The sequence below is a fragment of the Natator depressus genome, chromosome 4 (genome assembly GCF_965152275.1).
Source record: "Natator depressus isolate rNatDep1 chromosome 4, rNatDep2.hap1, whole genome shotgun sequence".
Taxonomy (NCBI): domain Eukaryota; kingdom Metazoa; phylum Chordata; order Testudines; family Cheloniidae; genus Natator; species Natator depressus.
Genome location: NC_134237.1, coordinates 124,263,589 through 124,286,026, shown reverse-complemented (window position 1 = coordinate 124,286,026; position 22,438 = coordinate 124,263,589). Strand labels below are relative to the sequence as shown.

General features: G+C 43.8%; 1 protein-coding gene across 5 annotated transcripts in view; it reads right to left on the bottom strand.

Annotated features, from left to right (window-relative positions):
* Nucleotides 1-21,394, bottom strand: part of FAM53A (family with sequence similarity 53 member A) — a 99,324-nt gene extending 77,930 nt beyond the window's left edge. For 2 of the 5 annotated variants that reach the window (XM_074950160.1, XM_074950165.1), the window contains exon 1: nt 21,260-21,394. The gene's annotated coding sequence lies outside the window, so the exon portion shown is untranslated. Of the gene's footprint in view, nt 1-17,321; nt 17,375-21,188 lie in introns of all 5 variants that reach the window. The other 3 variants (XM_074950161.1, XM_074950162.1, XM_074950163.1) reach the window with 3 other exon arrangements.
* Between the last annotated feature and the right edge of the window lie 1,044 nt (nt 21,395-22,438).

Here is a 22,438-nt window from a genome sequence, read left to right as displayed (position 1 = left end):
TGGTACTGGCCACTGTCAGAGAGAACACTGAATCAGATGAACCTCAGATCCAATATGTAAATTCCTATATTACCGCTGTTCTCTTCCTTAAAAAAAATCTATGAACACACTAGTGACTTTTTAAGTCTACTTACAGCATCTAGACACTACTACACTTGAAGAGGATAAATCCAGCTCCATATGTGCCTGCTATTGACATTAGCCACAGAAAACCTGGAGAAATAGCTTTTGAGGTTATTTCTCCGCCACATCTGAATAAAGGTTTCTCCCACCTAGTATTACTGAACTAAACTGGTGCATAACTACACCATATCCTTTAATATTGTGCTAAAGTCTGGTCTAATAAGGCTTTCATACATTGCTTTTACCATTATTAGAATTAGCTTTACCAGTTTGGAACTCAAGGAGTTTGGGCAGCAACTACTGATCCATTCTGTTAAGTCTCTGCATACACACATTTCAAGAAAAATAAGAGAGTCATAGGCAGTTTACTGAAATATTTTAGTTGCCTGCTATGTTTTGGGGTTTTTAAAAAGTACTTGGCTAGACAGCCACTAGCTAATTTTAACTATTAAAAACTCTTCTTCAAAATTACATGAATCAGATAACAGCTAATTAAGTTTAGGAACAAGCCATCATAGGAGCAATTTATTTAATTTCATCTCAACGCACCCTCTTTTTATGAGCATTTGCCATTTAAACAGAATGAAGTAACTGTTCAAACAATTTAAGTCTCTCTAATAAGACACAAAACAAAGATTCCTGGGGGAAAACTGACATGAAACTCAATTCATTAGGAATAAGAATTTCTACACATTAAACACTGACAGAATAATAGTGCCCCAAGCCCCTGAAGATTTTACTGTACTCTTCAGAGAGAGTAGTGCTTGGGGACCTGAAGGAGAGTACAAAGATGTAGGCCAGGTGGCTATGCCACTCTGATGACCCTTCACTGCACTCAAGTGGTGGGAGGTGGGGGGTAAAAGAAAATCTTGAGAACAGACTAAGGCCAGCTGCACCACACTGCTGGTCCCATCCCTCAAAGAGTTTTCTAGATGTTCTTTCTTCAGAAAAGTTTGTTTTAATTGACATTTAGAATAGAAAGTGCAAAGTACAAGATAAAACAGTGCATAGTGAAACCAGAGGGCAAGCTAGCTGAGCCTTATAAATGGTAATCCACATCTCTAACCTGTTAGAATTCTTTTTTAGAAGTTAAAGGGGTGCATGTGTGTGTGTGTATGTACGTACGTATATAAGGAAGAAGCGGGGAGGGGAAAGGGAGAAACAAGTGGATAAAAATTATCTAGCCCTTCAAAAGGCTTCTAAATACAGTCCCACGAAAGAGGCTAAAAAGGAATCTTATTAACTACAGAGTGACAAGTCCTCTTATAATTTAAAACTGGTTAAAAGACAAGAAGCAACAGAGTAGGAATAAATAGCCAAATTCTCACCATGGAAGAGGTTAATAAAGGGTTACCCCATGATAGTATTAAGGTTGGTGTTTTCTGTATTGATTAATAACCTGAAAAGGGATGAATAATGAAGAGGCTAACTTTGCCTAACAGGTTGTTTGTTTTATTTGGTTTATTTCTTTTGTTTTTAAGTGTTTAAAAAAAAAAACCTGTAAAAAGCCCACCAAGATCAGGTGTTCTTCCAGAAGATATGCTCTAGGAATTATTTTTGGGAAGTTCTATGGCCTGTGTTATATAGGAGGTCATGCTAGATAATCACAATGGTCCTTTCTACCATTGGAATCTATGAATCTAGTAAGGCTTGTAAGGATCTTCACAAAGTCCCAGCAAAAACACTTTGTGAAGTTTGGGGTCCACAAGGCCAAACTAGTAAAAACTTGAAGGAATCATTTCAGCTACTTGTACACCGTTATTGGTTTTGAGTTTAAGAAAGGGAGCTATTTATGTAGACAACTCAGTAGGCAGTAATGGTTACAGCAAATAAAGAGATAGAAAATATATATGCATAGACTCCGAAGCCGACTGTGAAGATTACAAAGCGATCTCACAGAACTGTGAGACGGGGCAACAAAATGGAGGATGAAATTCAATGTTGATAAATGCAAAGTAATGCACCCTGGAAAACATAATCCCAAATATACATACAAAATTAGTGTGTCTAAATTAGCTGTTACCACTCAAGAAAGAGAGTGATTATGGATAGTCCTTTGAAAAAAGTCTACTCAATATGCAGCAGCAGTCAAAAAAGCTAACAATGTTAGGAACCATTAGGAAAGGGATAGATCAGACAAAGTATCATAATGCCACTAAATAAATCCATGGTATGCCCACACCTGGAATAATTCATGCAGTTCTTGTTATCCCATCTCAAAAAAAGGATATATTAGATTTGGAAAAAGTACAGAGAAGGGCAACAAAAATTATTGGTGGCATTGAACAGTCTTCATATGAGGAGAAATTAAAAAGACGGGGACTGTTCATCTTAGAAAAGAGATGACTACGAGTAGGTATGACAGAGGCCTACAAAATCATGAATGGTATTGCGAAAAAGTGAATAAGGAAGTATTATTTACCCCTTCCCATAACACAAGAACCAGGGGTCACTCAATGAAATTAATAGGTACAGTAAAAGCTGTGTTATCCAGCCCTGTACCAACCAAAAAGCTCTATAAACTGGCATTTCTTATCTTTGCAGAAAGTCCAATTTACAGTCCGGACAACAGGAGCTGCGGAGGCAGCTCTCAGGGTGGGGCAGGCGCAGAGCCGCCTAGCTGTGCCTTTGTCTAGGAACAGCAGGGAGAGGTCACCGCTTGCAGGAAGCCATCTGAGGTGAGTGCCCCCCAGATCTAGCACCCCAAAACCCCTCCTGCTCCCCAACTCCCTGCCCCGAGTCCCCTCCCACACCCAAACTCCCTCCAAGAGCCTGTGTCACGCACACCCTCCCATGCCCCAACCCTGCACTCAAACTCCCTCCCTCTTAGTTAACTGGAATTTTTCACTTACAGAAAACTTAAGGAAGTACTTCATACATCACAGTCAAGCTGTAGAACTTGTTGTCAGGGGATGCTATGAAGGCCAAAAGTATAATTGGGTTAAGAATTAGATAAGTTCATGGGGGATAGGTCCACCAATGACTATTAGCACAAAGTGCTCTGGTTATCCCTAAACCTCTCACTGCCAGAAGCTGGAATTGGATGACAGGGGGTGGACAACTTGACAAATGCCTAGTTTTGTTCATTTCCTCTGAAACATCTGGCCCTGACCTGTCAGAAGACAGGATACTCTGCTAGATGGACCATTGGTCTGACCTTCTTATGTAACATATAATAAAATGCATTTACCAAGCACCTCTGACCACCTCACCTACTCTGTCCACTGACCCGTCTCCCAAGGATGATTCTAACATTCCACACTTCTCAAAAGCTTCAAACAGCTGTTCTGGTTGTATAAATAAGCCTTCCTGAGAAGTTGTTTTCTTCTTACTCTCCCTAAAAGTGAAATTTGCCTGCTTAAGGCCTCAGGACAGGTGGAAAACGTTCAACTTAAGGTCTGAAACTTCATGACCTTGTGTGGCTCTAAAAAGGAGCTTTTCTAAGCCTGGAAGCACCCATAATATTTGACTGTGTGTCAAAGAAAGCTATTCAGTGATTTTGTAAGTTTTAAAAATCTGTTATTTCCCCTTTAGTCCTGTACAGTCGGACCTCTGCATTTAAGGCACTTGGCTTTATGGATAGAGAGATTAAAATTTCACTGAAAGCATTTCAAGACTAGTTTATTTCTACAGTAGTTAAATATTGTACATTGGTGGTTTTGTCAGCCTCATTCTTCAGGGAAAATCTGAAATTTTCCCTCCCATGGTATAGTACTATTCAATTTAATGCATGAAAGAAAGTTTACACATCCTCCTCTGAAGAATCCAGATTTAGCTTCTACTTCTAGAAAGAGGATCATAGCCTGGTATCTTCACAGTCAATAATGGTAGTCCTTATGTTTAATGTATCACTTTGTCACCAGAGGGTTTTTTTGTTTATTTTAAACATACACATGTTAAATATATTGCAGAAGTTTGGGAGACACTAACAGAAAAGCCAACAAGAGAAAAATTATGGGAGAACAAATGGATATAGGATTAGTTATGCAAGTGAACTCTACAGGCTTACGTGTGTTATTTAAAAAGGCTTTCTGCTGTATCACCTATCTTGAAAGTGCACAAAACTGATACAAGATATAGCGCAAAATAGACAAGACAGTTCCCTTCTGCGGCCCAAACTTACTCTCAATCAAGACTAAACATATGTAGTTTACTACTAACAGTAAACTTTCAAAAATAAAATGTTAACTCAGGAAATACCTAGAAAGCGTTTTCCCTATTTAAAAAGGGACCCTGCAAGGCCCAAAATTTAGGCTATTAAGTTTAAACACCTAACAGAACTATGGTTTTTACTATTGTATGCATGTGAATTTTGTTTAGATTTAAACATTTGTCTGTAGCATTTGTAATCCCAAACATCACAGCATAATGCTAGAGCATGGGAACCAAAAAGTGAAATGACTCCCCCTTTTCATTCCCTTTGGGAAATGCAATGTACAGGGTAGAAGCAGTATAAGTATTGGAGTGTGCACTTTGTTTTAATCCCAGATGTTATTTGTAATATAGTTAAGGACAGAACTCTCCAAGTTTATTTTAACTACTCTCCTGTAAATAAAAACAAATTCAGTTGAGCAAAGTGGTCTATATTTCCAGTTAAATGAAGTTATGGTTTAATTGATGTTTAGCACATGTAATAGGTTAAATGGTTGAACATGCAGCCACAACTCTGCCCTCCCTCCTCCACACTCTCTGCTTTGTGACTGATGTCTTAAACGTAATACTTATGTACACGGTACTTTCTGGATGCAAAAACTAAAAATTTCTTATTCTTCCATAAGTACACTAATTTCATTGGTACAATGGTCATACATCTTTCCTTACAGATTTTATTTAAATTATAAAATTCTCTTCTCTGTAACATTCATTTTGCCATCAGTTTTCCTTTGCAGACATACTTAATAAAAGTTACTGTTTGAGGCTGTCTTGAGAAAAATGTGTGCAGTTGTGGTCTTTTACCATTTCATATGTAGCCCGCTTGCATTTTTCATGCAATTTATCCCCCACTTGACTAAAGCTTAAAATACTACTTCCACCAAAAATATATATATTTTTTAAAATATATGCAATAAACTGAGTGAGAATGTACAGAGAATTAAAACAGTTACCAATCCTGCAAGTTGATCTTAAGTGGTGGACCCATATACCCAAGTAGAGCCAAAACAGTAAAGAGGACTCGGCACAGATAAGCTGACCCATATGGGCAGACCTCGCCTATGCGATCAGGTCTTTACACCGCAAGTTCTTTTGGGCACAAATCCCATCCTCCTGTGTGTAGTATCTAGCACAAAAGGTAATGCACGTATTGTCTGGGACCTCTGAACACTATTGCAGTGTATGAACAAGTTAATAAGGACTAGCCAGGTTTTTACTAAGGACCTAGATGAAAGGTCCTGTTTTTATGGAGAGGACTACTTTTTTGGGGAGGGGGGAGGGAGAAGAGGGAGGCAAAAAGCTATTATTTTTCTAGTCCTCACTGATCTGCCGACAATCTGGTATCTTTAAAGGCAGAGTGACAGATAAGCCCCTTCCAGTCGATGGACAAGAAACCTGTGCTGGGGAGGGAAGAGCGAGAGAAGATAGCCAGTATTAATGATTAGAAGGAAAGCTTTACGATGTCCTCCCATTTTGCTTAACATCCAGAAAAATCACATTTGTAGATGAGGTGTTCAAGATGCCCCTTAGAACAAGTGGCGAGGGAAGAAGAAAAAACAACCCACATTCAGCCAGGATGTGGGCTTGTTAGTTATGAACTGCTACATATGTGCACGTGCATGGAAGGATAGATGATCAGCAAAAGCAGATAAACAGGTGAAAGATGCAAGATGAAGCAGCCCAACTCACCCCAGACCTACACTTCCTATCATACATCCTTCAGCAAGTGACTTCTCTTTCTAGAGTCCCCACCATATTGCCGCTTGGCATGTCAACTGTACCAATTTCATGTGCAGCTTACTCCACTGACCCAAGGAAATTGGAGCATCTGCTGTGAGGAATGGGAGGACAGTCAACCCCCACGTATGTTCGTACACACACACACACACACACACACAGCACTATCCCTTGGGTCCAGCTGCCATTTGTTAGAGAGATTTTCAGACCCAAAAACATCTGCCTAGGAACAGCAGGGAGAGGTCACCGCTTGCAGGAAGCCACCCGAGGTGAGTGCCCCTCAGATCCAGCACCCGAAAACTCCTCTTCCAGTTTAGAAACCTAGTATCCCGCCAAATCAAGTATCCATTCAACTGTATTTACTGAAGCTGATTGACTAAACTTACATAAGTATTTTGCCAGCCAAAGAAATCAGATTTCCACTCCACTCTTGTTTTTAGAAAAACATGCCCTGTAAAGGAAACTTGACCATGATGGTTATACAAAGGATTCCAGAAGTCTGAGTTGTGGCTGAAAATAGTTTCTACTTTTCTATTTCAACACACTTTTACAATAATCCACTTGCTCTGTAAAAAGCCATATGCTTAAGCTGCATCCCTTTTCATTCTTACATCTGGGTGGTGGGGGTAACAGAAGCTGTTGCATAGGCAAGCGATTGGTGGACTTACATGGATGAGGTGAAAAAGATAGCATGGATCAATGAAATGTGGAGAAGTAAAGGAGGTTGGGGACAGTAGGTGGATATGGGATGTACTCCAGGAAAGGAACAACAATGAAAACATTGGTAAAGGCTGGCGCATACGTTGCCCCCCTTCCCGAGGGCCCCCAGGTAGTGGGGCTCAGGCGTTGGCTTCAGCCTCAGCCCTAGGCCCCAGAAAGTTTACCACCAGTCTTGGTGACCCCATTAAAATGGGGTCGTGACCCACAGTTTGAGAACCCCTGAAATAGAGGGATTTTATCCTTGCTGTAAATGAGGAGCTCAAGGCAACCTTAACTAGAGTCACTACCATAAATCCAAATATTTCAGTACCTCAATACACTCTCCTAACTTAGTCTCCCATGAGCCTGTAGCAAAACATCCATTAATTTCAATGGGAAAATTAGGGCCACAGTTATCGGTTTAGTTCCAGAAACCAGGTTCAGAAATGCAGCCTGAGTTGGCTGTAATTCCATCAAACCACCATTACCATTATTTCCGGTTCCCCAAATGGCTAGTAATGTTTATTAAAATAAAAGTAAGTCACCCTCTTGCCTTTCAAATGAAAACTTAAGTCATAAAATACCTAGCCTGACATTTTCATATGAGGACATACTTTATTGCATTACTGAAATCACAGGTGGCACACTTAATTTTACATCTGTACGTGAGAAAGTATCAGTTTAACATCTTCCATGGCATTAAGGAATTTGATACCAACACACTGAGATTTTTGCTTCAATACAATAAAAGCCGTACGTATTCCCCAAGATAAATCTATATAGATTCATCTTTCTGATACATCTAGTAGTTCTGGAACCAGCACTTCAATCAGTGATGTAATATCTTACTCTCTGGCATAAGTTTGGGAAAAAGTCTCCTCACAATAAAATAAAAATACATACATTACAGCCAAGAGGTTGGGTATGTGACTTCCAACTCTGGAAGTTAGCTGAACTAGATATTACAGAATGCTAGTGATGTAGCCCCATTTTACAGACTGAGACTTGGAGGAGCTTAAATTAAGCTTAAATTAAGTTCAAGGGCTAAAAAAAGGTCCGTGGTTTCTGTTTCCAACTCTGGCACATCTTTAGAGTCCCCCCTTTTCTTTAAGTGCAAGAAAATAATTCCTCAGTTTCATCATCTTTTGTCTTGCAGTAAGAATTTCCACACAACAATGGCGATATTTAATAAAAACACAAGTGCTATGCACTTCTTGAATGATGTATTTTAGGGGAAGTCTAGTATTTTTAAGGTGTAGGAATTATTAATTTTTCAGTTAGTGCCTTATTTTTCAAAGCTCTTATCTGACTTGTCCTAAGTGCCAAGTTTCTGAATAGATTTGCGTCACAAGGGACTAAAAAGGTAGAGCACCCATCAGTGGTTAAATCTTACCACTTAGGAGTTCAGGGAGACATGGTGGGGGAGGCAATATCTTTTATTAGAAGTTCAGCAGTGTCCTGTCCAAATATTAAACGGGACTATTGAAAGCACAGTACTGGTGGGGGAAGAGGGAGAAGGCGGCACACATACGTAGGCGTCCAGATGTGCTCCACCACAAGTACTGAGCAATACAGCAGGCCAATATTTTCAAATGTGTTTCTGAGCAGTAGTTCTACCATTATACCTCTCAAATGCTCTTCATTCTAAGGAATAGTGAGTCTCTAAGTTATATACTTATATGCCACACAAGTCTGGTCTCTCCTCCCTTTTGTTGTTGGAGGTTTACATCAGAAACAAGGCATTGTGAAACTAAGTTTACAGAAAGTTTTAGAAAAGGAGTACTTGTGGCACCTTAGAGACTAACCAATTTATTTGAGGTATTTGACACTAAAAGAAATTAATCCAACATCATTTGAACCAATGTATGCAAGTAGCCATGTAAACTTTTTATTCCTCTTCTCTCTTCCTTCACCCCACCTTTTTAACTTGCCTCACTCAAGTCTTGCCTCAAATTGGACTGAATGCACTGCAGCACAGGAACGGTCTTTTCCTAGGTATAGCACCTACTACAGTGGTGATCTGATCTTAGTTGGGGCTTCAGGCACTAATATAAATACAAATATAGGATTAAAATAGCTACCGGCAATAGTGTTAGACTTGGGCTAAGTCTCTAACAAACTTTGGCAGATGAACCATGCAGTTCTTATGAATCTAGACTCAAATCACACTCCCTAAATATATTTTTTTTCCACAAACAGCAGGAAGCAGCGTACAAAGGCGTGTAATAGAACTTATAAGAACTTGCAGTAACTTTAGAGGAAAAGTGTGCCACCCCCCGTAAAATATGTTATGAAGGTAGATCTATGTTTTGGAAGTGTTATATCACAACACACATTATATGAAGGCAAACAATTCACTAAAATGGTGTAAGAAGAGCCTGTGGCTGAATTGGGCCATCCACATCTTTCATACGGAGTTATGGCCTACAGAGGCTACAGGACCCAGCTCCATGTAGCCTCAAGCAGACTTGCTGCTCAAACTAAGACAGAGCTGTACATGTTGTATCCCACAGTTTTCACTTGAACTCCCTATTTACGATCAGGATGGATACAAACTGCTCCATTTTATGCAGATTAGGGATAGCTCTTGAGCTCTGAAGTTGCTAATGTAGCAGACCTTGGCTGAACAAAAGGAGACCCATGATGTGATACATTATGGTTCCACCTATCCAAAATTTAAAAAGTTCAAAGTTAACAGAAAACTTGAAGGCAGAAAGCCATTATACACTTCACAATCAAACTGGGAAATAAAAGGTTTAAAAAGCATGACCTTTAAGAGAAAAGCCCCATCGTCTTGAGGGATTGTGGAGAGGTGGAGAAAATGGGAGGGGGGGAGGAGAGAGTGGGAGGAAAAAAAAGCAGTCACACTAGTGATGGACATTAAGAAAAACAAGTTATGACTAGCAGCATCATTTCACAGTTGTTGAATAGAATATTTAATACGAATACTAAATGAATGCAAAATTAAAGCTATGGTTTTACAAACCCAAAGTCGGGCACAGTTCAAAAGTATGGCCTCCCACAGTAACTTTGCTTCATTGCATTTTGTATTAATGTGCATGACTACATACATGTATTAAATAAATAAAAATAAATACAAAATACACAAATATAATGCAACAAATTTAAAGTTTCTGTGAGAACCATAATGTTAAACTGGCTGATTTTCTGTGTGATTAAAATAATAATCTGACCACCGCATTAAGAGTTCTTGAAGCTCATTTCTTTGTACAAAAGAAGAAATTTAGGGCAGATCTATTTCTGTATCAGGTTTCTTCAAAAACTCCTCAGACAGTAGGCTAAATAAGAACAAATAAAGCTGTCTGAGATGCAGACTTCTAATTCCAGGATACAAATTAGAAGTCTTACTAGTGAAATCATGTACAGAGTCCATTTTTCCACACCCATGCTTGGATAAATAATTCCAATCAAATGGAATTTTACCAAAGCTTTGGTTTTGAGAAGTACAATATCAGGTGTGTTCAAGGAGTGGAGCCACAAGACTGCCAGTTAGCATCCACAGGACAGATCAATCTTTTAAATTATACAGATCAACTGCTGAAGTTCCAGTTGTGATAAGAGTTAATAAATCAGTGAGACTATCAACATATTAACAAAATAGAATCATAGAAGTGTAGGCCTGGAAGAGACCTCAATAGGTCATCTAGTCCAGACCCCTGCATCAAGGCAGGACAAAGTAATAACTAGACCAGCAGTTCTCAGAACTGTGGGTCGGGACCCCAAAATATGTAACAACCTCATTTTAATGGGGTCACTACGGCTGGCATTAGCCTTGCTGGAGTCCAGGGCCAAAGCCTAACCTTGAGCCCCACCACCTGGGGCAGAAGCCGAAGCCAGAGGGCTTCAGCCCTGGGTGGTGGGGCACAGGTTACAGGTCCCCCTGCTCAGGCTTTGGCCTCCCTTCCTGGGGCGGTGGGGCTCAGGTGGGCTCATGCTTCAGCCCCCCCTCCTGGGGTCATGTAATAATTTTTGTTGTCAGAAGAGGGTGGAGGTGCAATGAAGTTTGAGAATCCCTGAAGTAGGCCATTCCTGACCAGTGTGTGTCTAACCCAGGGGTTAGAAACTCAAATGACCACAAGGGCCACATGAGGATTAATGCATTGGCCCGAGAGCCGCATCACTGATACCCCCACCCTCACTGCCCCCAGCCCCATTCCAATCCTTCCATGAGGCCCCGCCCTTCCCCCATTCCAACCACTTCCCCAAAGTGCTGCTCTTGCCGCTCCTCCAGATATCTCCCCTGAAGCTCCCATTGGCTGCGGTTCCCTGTTCCCGGCCAATGGGAGCTGCAGGGGGCGGTGCCTGGAAGCAAGAGCAATGCACAGAGCCTCTACCCTCCACCCCCCACCCCAGGGGCCACAGGGACATGGTTCCAGCCGCTTCAGGGAGCGGCGCGGGGCTCGCAGACTGTAGTTTGCCCACCTCTGGCCTGGAGGTAGGCAGAGGGGTGTGGGGAACTTGGTGGGCCACACAAAAGAACCCCGCTGCATGTTTGAGACCCCCGGTCTAACCGGTTCTTAAAAACCTCTGACAGAGATTCCACCATCTCTCCAGCAATTTTTTCCAATGCTTAACTACCCTCACAGTTAGGAATTTTTTCCTAATGTTCAACCTATACCTCCTTTGCTGCAATTTAAATCCATTGCTTCTTGTCCTATCCTCAGAGGTTAACAAGAAAAATCTTTTATGCACTTGTAAACTTATGTTCCCCCCCTCAAGTCTTCTTGTCTCCAGACTAACAAATTTTTTTTTTTTTAAATCTTCCCTGATCAGTCATGTATTCTAGACCCTGAATCATTTTTGTTGTTCTCCTCTGGACCTTCTCCAATTTGTTCACATCTTTCCTGAAATGTGGCACCCAGAACTGGACATACTACTCCATCTGAACCCTTATCAGCACAAAGTAGAATGAAAGAACTACTTTTCATGGCTTGCTTACAACACTCCTGCTAATACATCCCAGAATGTTTGCCCCCTTTTTTGGGGGGGGGGCAAAAGTGTTACACCAGGGGTCCCCCCCAAACATTCTGTCACACCCCTTTACCCATAATGGAACCGGTGCCCCCTCCCTCCCCTAGAACCGTGGTCAGAAGCAGGGCTACGACCAGGGCAGAGCAAGGCTGGGTGGTGCCCCCAAATCATTGAACATCTCCTGGTTAAGACATGGTGGTCTCTTGCCCTACTTCCTATCTTTCCTACGCTGTGGGATAGTTTCCTTTTGTGATCTTCATACCCTCTGAAAAACTGCCACCTCTCTCAAACTGCTTTTCACCTTAGACTTGCGTCCCATGGGATCTTACCTACCAACTACCTTAGCTTGCTAAGGTCTGCCTTTTTGAAATCCATTATCTTTATTTTGCAGTTTTCCCTATTGTTCCTTAGAATCATGGATCACTTTTGCCCAAACTGCCCAGCACTTGCGACTTCTCAACCAGTTCCTCCCTATTTGTCAAAATCAAATCTAAAACAGCCTCTCCCCTAGTTGCTTTCTCCACCTTCTGAAATAAAAAATTGTATCCAATGCATTCCAGGGACTTGTTGGATAATCTGTGCCCTGCTGTGTTATTTTCCCAACAGATGTCTGGGTAGTTGAAGCCCCCATCACCACTAAGTCCTGCGCTTGTCGTCTAAACTGGTATTTTTAAGAGCAAGGTAAATGTTTTCAAAAAAGCCAGACATTCTTCAGAGAAAAGCTATTCTATATTATATCCTGCCTTCCCACTACATAAACTTTGAGAAACAATGCATGTCCTTCAAAAAAATGCTGTAGTCGATTTCTCCATCAACCCTCCCCTGCTCAGTTTGGCTCCAACATGTAAAACTCAATCAGTTCAGAAACAGCCTGATAACTCTTTGTGCTATGCTACGTAACTCTTCCATTGGTATGAATAGTGGCAATGATGTTTTATGATTTTCGTGAAAACTTTTTTGCAAAACTAGCATCTAGTATTTGTTTGCAGTTGCCAGTTAAGTAATACAGTATGATTACTTTCCGTACTCTTAGGCCCTGATCCTACAACTGGATCTGCACAAGCAGAACCCTCTGCTCATATGAAGCCCAACTGAAATCAACAGGATTGGGTCTGCTTCCACACATCTAGCTGCAGAATCAGAGCCTGAGACAACTTGTTTAAATTATATGCCCAATATAAGGCAGTTTAGATCGAGAGTTTAGCAGGTTTAACAAGAAAGGCTTTATGAAACTTAAAGCAAGTGTTCTTGACATATAAAGCAGTTATTTCAATATAAGTATCCCCTTTCAATGGTTACAACTGTAGGGTCTTATCAGTAGGGTAGCAGTTCCCAGAGTGGGGTCACTCCATCAGCAGATGGGGTTGCAGCAATCCCATGTGTGAGGTCATACAGTACAGATGACGCCATTTTGTAAAGCAAAATGGCATCCTCCATGTTGCGTGACCTTTCATGTCTGGTGTCTGTGGGGGAGGTCATGCTACGTGGAGGACACCATTTTTAAATGGCGTCCTCCATGCTGTCTGGGATCACAGGAATCAATACATCTGAACATGGTGTCATGCAGGGAAAGTGTTTGGGAACTGCTGCATTAGAGCATAACAACCATACGGTAAAACTGATAAGCCTATTTCATTGTTTGAAGTGAGATATGAACAAAGTTCAAATGGTGAAAAATAAATTTGGTAAATTCAGTTTTAGTTGTCCAACAAAAAGGTCTTAAAAAAAGGAATTAAGAGTATAATTTAATCTATTATATCCTTTAATATCACAGCTGAAAATGCTATTGATAATGTAAATCAATACATTCAGCCTGCCTGAGCCACATAACTCCCTCTTTTACAAATGAAAGTCAGGACAACTATGCTTTCATACATCAGTCTTTCCCAATGTAAAATAAACGTATAAACAGTTAAATTAAGAACTGAAGAATGACTGGAAGATCTTTTTAATGTATACATTAAAATCTATTTTTTCCAATATTTGAGCTGTTTTAGTATTTCATGCAACTTGTTTTCATTGTCCAGAATAGTCCATTTCACTTGATTCAGTTATTTTCCATCTTTTGGGTTTTCTTGCATTAGCATAATGCCACAATATTTGATTTGAACACTGTAGATCTTCTTTTAAAAAATTCCAGTGGATAGCCTAAAAAAGTACACACACACTTCTTACTGGGCTTATGCTCAGTAAATTTGCCTTTTTTTTTTAAGCCCACTCCCCAAAATTCTTTTTCCTGCTAAATCTGACTTTCAGAGTCCCTCTAACAAAGTTTTAGAATTAAGAAAGAAAACAACCTCATTGGCTTTAAGACTAATAGAATTTTATATATTTTTAAAAAATATGGATTGCATCAATGATCTGGAAAAAGGGGTAAACACTGAGATGGCAAAATTTGCAGATGATACAAAATTACTCAAGGTAATTAAGTCCAAAGCAGAATGAGGAATTACAAAAGAATCGCACAGAACTGGGTGACCAGGCAACAAAATGGCACATGAAATTCAATGTTAATAAATGCAAAGTAATGCACACTGGAAAACTTAATTCCAACTATACATACAAAATAATGGGCTCTAAATTAGCTGTTAAAACACAAGAAAGATTTGGAGTCATTGTAGATAGTTCTCTGAAACATCCACTCAATGTGCAGCACTGGTATGCCCACACCTGGAATATTGTGAGCAGTTCTGTTAGCACCATATCAAAAAAGATATATTAGAATGGGAAAAGGTTCAAAGAAGGGCAACAAAGGTAATTAAAGCTTCCATATGAGGAGAGATTAAAAACATTGGGACTGTTCATCTTTGAAAAGAGAGGACTAAGGAGAGATATGATACAGGTCTACAGAATTATGAATGGTGCGGAAAGTGAAGAAAGTGTTATTTAACCCTTCATATAACACAAGAACTAGGGGTCACATGATGAAATTAATAGGCAGCAGGTTTAAAACAAACTAATGGAAGTACTTCTTCACACAAGGAACAGTCAAGCTGTGGAATGCCTTGTGAAGGCCTAAAATATAACTGGGTTCAAAGAAGAACTAGGTAAGTTCATGGAGGATAGATCCATCAATGGCTACTAGCCAAGATGGTCAGGGATACAACCCTGGGTGCTCCTAACCTCTAACTGCCAGAAGCGGGGAGTGGATGACAGGGCATGGATCACTTGAAATTGCCCTGTTCTGTTCATCCCCTCTGAAGTGGTTGGTATTGACTGCTGTCAGAAGACAGGACACTGGGCTAGATCAATCATTGATCTGACCCAGTATGGCCACTCTTCTATTCTTATGCAATATTTTGTTTCTTTTATAATATAAAATGTATGAAAGAATACTTAATAAACATTGACAGCCAAGATGTTAACTACATAAGCCTCAAGACATGTCCAAAGAAAGTTGTCAGTACAAATCACTGCTTCTCAGGTATGTATCCACTTTACTAATACAGTCCACTTATAGCAACCACTACAGATGTGCAGTATTAGGAGCTACATATTCAGCTAGCACAAGATAACTTTTGCTCTGTTTCCTCCTATAAATAACTTTGATTTTTCTCCCCATAATTAGCACAGACTGTATCTTGTATCAAATGACTCCCCAATAACAGATGCACCCCTTTTTTGTTTTACAATATAATATACATACTGTCATTTACTGCCTCTTCAGATGCTATAATGTTAAACTGTTTCCTTCAGCTGGATAAACAGCAATGCTCTTGGCCACACTGTAAAGATGATACAGGTGTGCCTGTGAAAATGTAGAAGCTAGATATTAAATAGGAGGGAGACAAGAGGCAGGAGCCATTTACATAGTCTTCCATGTTAGATTTCTGATATTTTTGGATTATCCCATTGTATCTCTGCATAAAATGGATTGGAGGCATTGTGAAAATATTTACATTGAAGTAGTAAATATATCTTCCAGCAAACACTGGACAAAGTGTATTGCCATAAAAAGAGTACATGATAAATTACATCTTTATAACCAAAGACTTCTAAAGAGAATATTTTAGATACTAAAAAAACTGTTCATAGAAACATAGGAAAATTCAGGTTAAACTTTTAAAAACTATGAAATACTATCAGATTCCTTAATGGAGAAAATCTGAACTTACTATAAAATAAAGCCCAAACAGAAGAATTCGTCTATGTTTTAAGTGTTCTCATCAGCTCCCTCAAACATGCAAAGAATGCAAAGAACAACTGTGTGTGTTAAAGTCTTAAAGAAAATGAAAATATAAACCCACCATTACCTACCTTTAACATGGTCTGACAGGAGACTTATCTTACTATTCAAAAAAAATCAAAGCAAAAACAAAAAACAGATTCCTAAAATACAACTAAGTGGCATCGTAAAATTTATTGCAGGAACAAAAATCAGGGTTGGAAAGTTTTAAGTACATGTTTCTAAAGGGAATAATCTATCAAACCACAGGAGGTGACCAGAACTGCCATCATCATTGCTGTTAACACAAAGAAATGTGTTTTGGGGGTTGCCGGGCGGGGGGGGGGGGGAACAAACACCCAACAATGGCTACCAGACTCCAGAGGAATTCTTGGGGATGGGGCGGGGGGGGTTATCCCACACAAGACACAATTTTGGTTTAAAAAATTAAGTAGTAATGTTACTACGACATAACTAACTACTACATTAAGCTTTCCAATCACATCAGCTAAAGTTCCCATAAGTTCTAACATACAAACTGGATTTCTAAAAAACGTAATATAGAAAAAATGAAAGCACTATTCATAATACTTCTCTATTCCCATCCAAATCATAATACTTTGCACAAAACTTGCATTCAAAGAGAAGAAAAGTAGAATACTGGAATTCAATATAGTTTTTGCAACTTGTAGTAAGTGAGCTATATATTATATTAAATATTTAAGATATGGGGTGTTACAGATTGGGCTAGATACAAACTGCTGGTTTTCTGCAATTGAGGCCTACAGAATACAGTCTGGTTACTCCAACATAAAATTTTCTAAAAGTTTACTACCATATGGCTTACCCAGCCATCACTGAGCAAAGTATTAACAAAATAATTATAGCCAGATATTTTATGTTTATGTCTCATACACAGAATGCACTTATATATTCTAATGAAAACTCTAGTTGAGTAGAAGTTTGTATTTCACAACACAGAACAGAAAAAAAAAACAGTTTAGACAAAAAACATGGATGAATGTTTCCTAGGGATGTGATATAAAGCAGCAGCAATCATATTTTAAAAGTCATTAGAGCAACATATAATAGTCATTTTAAACAGACTAGTTTTTATTTAAAAAAAAATCAGATTTAGGGTACTGTAAATTTCTGTTATATGCCTACACTTTGCCCCATGCATATGTCCTCCCCATAAGCAAATCTCTAAGTTACATTCCAATTCAAAAATGGGATAGTTGTACAGGGATAAACAAAAAGTCCTCGTTGGCTTGATCATGCACTCATCCCTGAAAAGCTTCAATAATCATTTAAACTTTTAATACGATCCTAAATTAAATCCCATGCTTCATTAAGGAGACTTTTGGAATTTTGTGCTCTGAACACTGAGAATCCAATTCACAGCACACATACATGAAGTATAATTAAGACATCTTCAAAACATTTTACTTACCAAACACTCTCAAAGACTTGCGCTATTTGTATAAGATTAATCCCATTTTAAAGCTGCAAAACACAAAAATTCAGGGCAATGTAACAGTGAAGCCTGCAATAACAGCTCACACGAGCTAATTTTAATGAAAGCACAGTGGACCAGAAAATAGATTTGACCAGCTGGCTAAACTCATCCTGAGGCCTGCAACTCAGCATGCACATTTAAAAAAAACAAAACAAAACTGTTCTGATTTCCCATGAACAGTACAGGCTCCTCTCCATCAGAGGACCTAAAGAACTGTTACTACTATAAAACATTCTATTTTTCAAAGAGCTATTTATTAGAACAGTTAGGAAAGATATGATATGACGTAAATAAAAAGAGGGTTTATTTTTAGAACTCAGCCAAGATTTAGAAAAAAAGATATACGTGATACTAAAATACAGGCCATCTCCAGAAAAGCTCCCCCTAATCTTAAAGTTACCCCTTTAAAGTGTGCAAGGTTTCCAGTACAATTTTATTTGACCTTTAAAGATCTCCTCTCCTTGGCAACTGATTTTTGCTGGTCACTTGGGTGATTGCAGAGAACGAACTTCACTGCACTTAAAAAACCTCACGGTTTAGAAAAAAAGATACAGCCAATGTGAGTTTGTCATAATAATCTTACATCACATCTTTTACCCCAGCGGATCTTGAAATGCTTTAAGCTATACATACATGAGAACTAGTTCACCAACCACAAAGGCATTTGTTATAAAAAAACCAACATTTTGGAATGAACTGCAAGAAGTCTAATACCGACATCGTTGAAGATGTGTAGCTATATTAACATAACTTGGTTCCTTTGCATATGCCTCAACTGCTGAAGGAGTAATTATTTAGCTCTTAAAATATTTCAGGATGTACATTTTATGACATAATACAAAATCATGTGCTAAGAGCTAGTGTTTACATGAACATCAAAGAAATTTCTCTTTGCAAAATTCATATACAAATGCATATATGCATTTACATATGGGCCAGAGAATTCTTGGCCTAGAGGAGCAGCTTTATCTTCTAACCTGTAACAGTGCAATACATAAAACCTAATTTTAATCTAAGCAGCAATTATTGATGTTACTACATTTTTATTCTGCCAAAAACAAGTTTGTTTCCACTCCAACTAGAAAACAAATGTAAACAGCTGAAAGGGTGGTGGGGAGCGAACATTTATTATGAGCCTGCATTACCTGTCACCAAATATAAATATTAAAAATTACTATGACTAAAACTTGTTAATAGAGACAAGAGGTTATTATGTTAAATACAACTCCCTTATAAATATTGTCACCAATTTACAGCCATGAGTGAGGAATCACACCTCCTCAAGCAAGTAATGCTCAGTATATACAGTAACAGAAAACCATTAACACAGGTAATAGATGATCTCCCCCACTTCCACACAAGCACTAAGCCACCCTTCAGAGTACATACACACATTCCCACCCCCTATCCTATATAATCAGCACTACACAAGTCCCTCCTTCCCCTCTCACACTTGGGATCGCATGGGTACAGAGCACCCCTCCTTCCAAACAACAGAATAGGCCCCTCTGGCCAGTCCTTTCGCACAGCACTTTGTATGCTCTCCGCAAGAGAGATCCACTAAGGCAGAGGGACCAAGTAGGTGCCTTGCTACCCTGACCTCGGTGCCCATCAGCCAATACCCAAGCCATTGTGCCCACAAAGCCATGCCCAGCCTCTCCATTACCCCTTGTGAAAGATATCTGAGTGGCCACTCCCTCAGCTGATCACCCAAACAGCCAGTACCTGTGCCCAGCCCCGCTGCCTGCCTGTTCCCCATGCTCATAGTTGTGCTAGACCCTTCCCCCTCCAGCTGCACCGATGCCCGGCCCCACTGCCTGTGCCCCTGTCAGCACCACACACACAGGGCCAGCTGGTACCTGTGCAGGCCTGGCTAACAACCCCCCACCCCGCACCAGTACATGTGCCCAACCCCGCAAGTTACTCCGCATACAGCCAGTACCTGGGCCCCGCTAGCTGCCCGCCCAAACACACACACGGCAGGTACATGTGCCCTACCACCCCCACGGCCAAGGGACCTGTGCCTGGCCCCGCAGCTCGCCCCTGCCCCCCCCCACACTCCCCACCCAGGGATCCGTGCCTGGCCCCGCAGCTTGCCCCCCGCCCCCCCCCCACACACCGCCCAGGGATCCGTGTCTGGCCCCGCAGCTCATCCCCCCCCCCCCACCCACCGCCCAGGGACCTGTGCCCGGCCCCGCACCTCACCCCCCCCCCCCCACCCACCGCCCAGGGACCTGTGCCCGGCCCCGCACCTCACCCCCCCCCCCCCACCCACCGCCCAGGGACCTGTGCCCGGCCCCGCACCTCACCCCCCCCCCCCCCCACCGCCCAGGGACCTGTGCCCGGCCCCGCACCTCACCCCCCCCCCCCACCCACCGCCCAGGGACCTGTGCCCGGCCCCGCACCTCACCCCCCCCCCCACCGCCCAGGGACCTGTGCCCGGCCCCGCACCTCACCCCCCCCCACCGCCCAGGGACCTGTGCCCGGCCCCGCACCTCACCCCCCCCCACCGCCCAGGGACCTGTGCCCGGCCCCGCACCTCACCCCCCCCCCCCACCGCCCAGGGACCTGTGCCCGGCCCCGCACCTCACCCCCCCCACCGCCCAGGGACCTGTGCCCGGGCCCGCACCTCACCCCCCCCCAACGCACACCGCCCAGGGACCTGTGCCCGGCCCCGCACCTCACCCCCCCCCAACGCACACCGCCCAGGGACCTGTGCCCGGCCCCGCACCTCACCCCCCCCCAACGCACACCGCCCAGGGACCTGTGCCCGGCCCCGCAGGTCGCCCCCCCCCAACGCACACCGCCCAGGGACCTGTGCCCGGCCCCGCAGGTCGCCCCCCCCCCCAACGCACACCGCCCAGGGACCTGTGCCCGGCCCCGCAGGTCGCCCCCCCCCAACGCACACCGCCCAGGGACCTGTGCCCGGCCCCGCAGGTCGCCCCTGCCCCCCCAACACACACCACCCAGGGACCTGTGCCCGGCCCCAAAGCTCGCCCCCCACCCCATGCACACACACCACCCAGGGACCTGTGCCCGGCCCCAAAGCTCGCCCCCCACCCCATGCACACACACCCCGCCCAGGGACCTGTGCCCGGCCCCGCAGCTCACCCCCCCACACACACACACACCGCCCAGGAACCTGTGCCCGGCCCCGCAGCTCCCCCCCCCCCCCCGCATGCACACACACACACCCCGCCCAGGGACCTGTGCCCGGCCCCGCAGCTCACCCCCCACACACACACACACCCCCCACCCAGGGACCCGTGCCCGGCCCCGAAGCTCGCCCCCCACACACACACACACCCCACCCAGGGACCTGTGCCCTGCCCCGAAGCTCAACCCCCCCCCCAAACACACACACACCCCCCACCCAGAGACCTGTGCCCGGCCCTGCAGCTCACCCCCCACAACACACACGCCGCCCAGGGACCCGTGCCCGGCCCCGCAGCTCACCCCCCCCCACACACACACACCCCACCCAAGGACCCGTGCCCGGCCCCGCAGCTCACCCCCCCACACACACACACCCCCCACCCAGGGACCTGTGCCCGGCCCCGAAGCTCGCCCCCCACACACACACACCCCACCCAGGGACCTGTGCCCGGCCCTACAGCTCACCCCCCCCCCCCCCAAACACACACACACGCCGCCCAGGGACCTGTGCCCGGCCCCGCAGCTACCTGCGCCCAGTACCTCCCCCCACCACAGCTGGTACCTGACACCCCCCACCCGGCATCTGTACTTGGCCCCCCTTGTCCTTCGCCCCATTCCCTCCCCGGCTAGTACCGACACCGATACCTGTCCCGCCGCTCTGCCTCCCGTGCCCACGCTCATTCCCCGTGCGCGGCCCCGCTGCCCCCACCAGGTACCTGCCCTCCAAGGCCAGCGCGGGCCGCCTCCCTCCGCATATGTGAACAACGCTCCTCAATGGCAATTGAACAAAACACAGCGAGCTCCGCCCCCTCCAGACACGATCCTCCCATTGGCCGGCTCTGCAAGCCTCTGACCTCTCACCCATGCCGCCATAGGGCCACACTGCACACTCACCCCGCCCACAGGGGACGGACTAGCCCGGCAACGCTTCCACAGCAGCGACGGCCAATTCAATGGGCCTTTCCGGACTACAACTCCCAGAAGGCATAGCGGCCTCCCCCACACCCTGTGTAGTACCCGTGCGCATGCGCTCACGCAAGGCGGGGGCGGAGAAAGGCGTCTGTTAAGGAAGTAATGCGCATGCTCTAGCCGAGATAAATATCCCCGGATGAAACTGCAAAGGAGCGGCCTCCCCCGAGCCTTTGCTCCTCTCGCATGTGTATTATAATTAATTAGTTTGAGATTAGACGTAGACGCGTTACGTCGGTATGCGCATGCGCAGTGGTAATAGGGGGGGGGGTCAGTGATATGATCCTTGCTGGGAAGTGGGCATGCGCGCTTTAGGGAGCGTGGGGTGAGGCCGGGAACCCGTCCTGCCACCGCCCTCCGTACTTCGAGGGGTTGGAGTGGCCACCGCAGTGCTTGCCCCCCAGAGATGGGGAGGGGCTGAGAGACACCCACCCCAGAGCCTAGGGGCTCAGACAGGCTGGGGAAGGGCACTTAAGACACACGCAGCCCCGGGGCCCGTGGCCCCGGAGAGGCCGGCGGTGCCGGGTGAGGCGCGGGCATACCCTGGGCCCGTGGCCCCGGAGAGGCCGGCGGTGCAGATCCAGGCCCATTCTAGATGGTGAAAGGGACCTTGGCCCTTTGCTGGCACTGCCTTCATAGAGAGCAGCCTTCTGTCCCTTCTAAAGTACAGCAAAGGCCCAGCCCAGCCCCAGGAAACCTTTACAGCTCCTCTGGTGTCAGAGCTCCCATTTTTGAGTGATTAGCTAAGAACTGTTTCAGAGTGTCCGATGAAGTGAGCTGTAGCTCACGAAAGCTCATGCTCAAATAAATTGGTTAGTCTCTAAGGTGCCACAAGTCCTCCTTTTCTTTTAGCTAAGAACTGCTTCCATTACAGCTGGACCTCACCCACTTGCTCTTCAGGCAAGGTCACATGCTTGATAGGAGAT